The sequence below is a fragment of the Etheostoma spectabile genome, chromosome 13, assembly GCF_008692095.1.
Source record: "Etheostoma spectabile isolate EspeVRDwgs_2016 chromosome 13, UIUC_Espe_1.0, whole genome shotgun sequence".
In the NCBI taxonomy this organism is placed as follows: Eukaryota; Metazoa; Chordata; class Actinopteri; order Perciformes; family Percidae; genus Etheostoma; species Etheostoma spectabile.
Genome location: NC_045745.1, coordinates 19,853,084 through 19,857,886, shown reverse-complemented (window position 1 = coordinate 19,857,886; position 4,803 = coordinate 19,853,084).

Below are 4,803 nucleotides of genomic sequence, written 5' to 3'. Positions count from 1 at the left end.
CAACCTGAGTCCCCTTCCGGCAGACAGCTCCTTCAATCAGTCTCCGGGTTCCCTCTCAACCATCACCGGGGTCTAGACTCCATCGAGGGGGAATATCTCTGGTTTCTCTACCCCTTTAAAATATTTTTAATGATGGAGTCTAATCCCCAAACACTCTGTACATTTCAGATTATGCTTATGTACAATAAATCTTTACATGTCTGCAACAAAGTCTCTCCTGATTGAAACACACTTCACAACAAAAGCCATCCTGTGTTTCAGTATTTGAATGTTTTTAATGTGAACTAACAGTTGTAGCTGTTCAATTTACATTAGCAGTGACTCGATACAGCTCTGTCATAATGACGCTGACAACGGGATAAATTTACAAACGGCAACAGGATTAGTCATGCATTGTTTCCTGTAAATTCTTAATACGTGTGAAGGCAATTGGAATCTACTGCTGGAATGGCAGACTCATATAGAGATCATATAGAGAGGTAACTGCAATATGAAAATACATTTAATGGCAATTTCTGAAAAAAATACAGAAAATAGGTTTAATAACTTGGGGGTCAAAAATATATGTCTGTTATACATAGCTGATTTTAACTGTATAGACAAAAAGAATCAACAAAGTGTCTGAGGCTGGACTTAAATACATTGAATGTTCTTGACCATTCAACCTTTCTTTGTGACACATCATCACACAGGGTGTCCATAATGTAAATCAGCATCCTGTACATCCAATCATCAGAATGCTATATTTGAATCAACTGTAGGAACAAAGTTTATTTACCTGAGCTCTGGCTTGAAATCTCTTTACCTTATCTATCTCTCTACTCCCCCTGAGTAAATACAACTTGTGACAATCATGTCAGATCCCTGTTGTTAAATAATGGTTACGTACGTTGTTGAGCAGCGCAGTCAGTTTTGGGTGCTGTCTTGTCACTAATGGACACTTTGAAAATGTATCACTGAGGACAAAAGACAGGACTTAAAAAGGCCATTATGGCTGGTCAAAGGCCTTGTAATTATATGGTATTAGTCAACTAGGACAGATGTCAGACCTGAATAATGAAGGGTGTTACAGTTTTACCCGCTGGCCGGTGTGACAACAGTATCAATTCTACACATGGAAGCAAATGTCCATCTGACTCACATGCTTTTCTTACATATTTGCTAGGTCCCATAATGTCTTAATTATCTTTATTGAAACAATATGAAATAAATGATGGCAAACATGAAATTCATTTGCATATCTATTTAATAGCCTATTGGTAGTAAATATAAAGTGGGAGAGGATTTTATCCTCTCACCCACTACTGATCTGTACAATACCTGAATATACTATATGAATATATTTCAAATGTTAAGCTTTTTAGAGCTGTGTTAAAGGTTACAGATCTCTCATAAAGATCGTCATGTAGAGAACTTGTCACATGTTCAAACAGCATCATAAAATACAAGAACTACAATAAAGCTTCTGGTTTGGAAAACCAAGAGGGGAAAAAAAACTGTTAATCCATGAACTAACCACTGCTGAGATGGCAGGCTAAGCCTCAGGTATTTCATGCACTTTACAACTTCAAATTAAGAAGCAATTATATTCTCTCCTGGGTCATTACTAATCCTGCTGAGGTAATGGAGCCGCACCTACTGCCTTAATTGCAGGGATTACCACTGAAACGGCACATTTCTTTAACCAATGCTGTCAGAAACAAAATCTTAACAGGAAGAAAGGAAACTTTAATACCTAATTTGCTAATGCTGAGAACACCTTAGGCGAAAGGAAACTATAATCTCCTCATGTACTAACGCTTGTCTTTCAAACTACGTCTTTCTTACACTCTCCTTTTTAAATCAATTAACACTCGCCATGTTCAATATTAAATTTTAAAATCTAGGTCCCGGAGTTGAAACACCACCCACTGTGGACTGAGGGAGGAGGATTTAAACACATGAATGGATTCCTTACTTTCACCAGCATAACATTACCCATGCATGTTTTCCCATGACACTCGTTTTATGGTCCAAGATTGCAGAGAACTTCAAGGATTCTCTGTCAGATTTACTGTCGAGCAAAATCTCAAACCTATGCAAACCAAGTATTTGCATGCACCATTGTGCCTGTTAAAAACTGGGCATATTGTTGTTGCATCGTTGTACAGTATCTGATATGAAGTGCAGAGAGGCAGAGATTTGAACTTGAATTATTCCCTTTGGGAAAGTTTCAGTTTGCAGACACACGCCAGTAAATTCCTAATACGGTAAATCACTCTGACTACTTGTCAAACAACAAGTAGTCACAACAACTTGTTAAACTAAAAGAGGGAGAAGATAAGAGAGAGGACTAAAGAGAGGTGAGAGCTAAGTACAGGGGCAGAGGTACATCCCCTTCCCATTAACCAGTATTAGCACTGACCTTGTTCAAAGAAAAACATTCCCTGTTGTCACCACAATGTCTGCAGGAGGTGGAGAGTCAACTGCACCCAATTATCAACCCTTTCTATGAAGTATAGCATGGCAAGTCCAAGTTCTTGTGAGTGCCATTTGTATATAATTATTTCTTTTCTGTCCACTTAACAGAACTGGTAATCAAAATAAAGTTGTAAAAATGATCACAAAGCTGTTTCCTCTTGAAGGGAGACAAACAGGCAAGCCTTGAGGAACTTAATGGGGTAGATGATTGTATCAATGTGCTAAGAAATTCTAACCTGTATTACAGAATATTGCCTCCAAAGAACTGAAACAACTAAATGTTGGCAGGGATGTGAGGAAGTTCATTTCACTTCTGTCAAAACATGTACAATGATTTTTTCATGTTTGAACATAAAAATATTACGCTACTATAATTGTTACATGTGAGATGAGAGAATAAATAACATGAACATGGGTAGGTGTCAGTGTAATTTGGGACCTTTGGTGCCATGCATGGGTCAGCAATGTTCCCGGACCTTTAAATCACCTGAGTGGTGGTGTAATTACGGCTCTCTGGGACGCCACTCAACCCTCTAATACCTAAGGGGCTCTACAGCGGCGCCACTTGTTGCGCAAGTATTCGCAGAGAAGGAGCTGCAGGGAGGGAAACACAGATAGAGGCAGGGGAAGAAGCGAAGGTTGGAGGGGAGTTGGGATGCCCTTTGGCAATTTCAAGGTTAATCTTCTAAACGTCGGCTGACAAAGCAATATTGCTGAGTGAGTGAGTGTGTGTGTGTGTGTGTGTGTGTGTGTGTGTGTGTGTGTGTGTGGTGTGTTGTGTGGTGTGTGTGTGTGTGTGTGTGTGTGTGTGTGTAAGGGCAAAGGGGTGGGAACCAAAGTTTGTGGAGAGGGTTTGTGGTGGCAAAGCAAATGAGAGGGAGAAGATAAGGGAGTCACTCCACTTCAGACAGTTTAGCCAAGATTTAAAGTGTTGTTTTTTCTTCAATCAAAACAAGTGCTGTTTTTTTTTAACCCAGGAAATATTTGCTGTTTAAGCAGTGCTAAAGGCCAAAGTTCCGCACAGAGAACATTTCTTGCTTAAGGATGCTTCATTTGCTGCTGAAGGTAGAGGGAGGAAAAACATGTATTCTTTTACTTTCCCTTTAGGAAAAGGATTAAAAGAAAATTCCAGTCAATTTCCATACGCAGCTCTGTTGTTTGTAAATTTGGAGTGCTGTCAGTAGCAAGAAAAATGAAAACAATCGGTGCTCCCTACACCATGTTATCTTTCCTGCTAGAGTTAGCACTCAACAGGCTTAAACAGGGCAAGTTTTAAACGTGTTTTTAGCCTCTAATCGTGTTCAAAATGTCATTACAAGTGCCTAGCCATGTCCAGTTACTCCTATCGAGTGAAGACAGCCAATTTGACTGCAGTAGATATGACAGAAAGTCGTGTTTCGACTAGTGTGGACTTCACCGGAAAACAGGAAATAAACAAGGTATGTGCACTGGCTGAGTTAACACAACTTTTATGCCCTTCTGTCACATCTACTACAGTCAAATTCGCTGTGTTGAGCATGTTTAAAGGCTAAAAACAAGTTTAACACTTGCCCTGTTTAAGCCTGTTGGGTGCTAACTCTAGCAGGAGGATAACTCAGTGTAGACAGCACCGATTGTTTTTCTTTTTCTCGTTAGTGACAGCAAATTTAAAAACAACAGAGCTACGTGTAAAAATTGACCGTGATTCTCCCTTAAGCTACCAATGTCTGGTCAGCTTCGTGAACCCGCATGCTACTGGAAGCTATGATATACTGTAGATACCACAGACTATAACAATGGTAGGCACTTACTCCCAATTGACCAATTCCAAGTGCATAATAACCAATGGCGTGATGTAATGACTAGGGGCGTTTTCACACAGACAGCCTTTTGTTCGGTTGAATCGAACTAGAGTTTGTTTTCCCCGCTGGTGCGGTTCGTTTGGGCAGGTGAGAAGGTGGCAATCGAACTCTGGTGCGCATCAAAAGCGGACCAAACAAGCGTACCAAGACCTGCTTGAAGAGGTGGTCTCGGTATGCTGTCAATCAAACTCTGGGTGGTTTGTTTGTGGTGAGAACGTGATCCGTACTCGAATCACACCAACTATACGAACTCCGCCAGTCTGAGCTAATGTTTCTTGTAGTCAGGTGTGTTTAGCAGTCAAATTTACAAACTAACTACAGGTGTGAAAACGCCCTAAGATCTTTCAAATAAATTAAAGATAGAAGCAACGCTCATTGTCAGTCACTGCTGTGATTGTAATAAACAGCTGATGTGATCGATTGCGGGCAAATATTAAGATATTTGCAAATTTAACAAAGTGGTTTGAAGCCCAGACACGACAGTTGGCGCCTTCTGCACTAC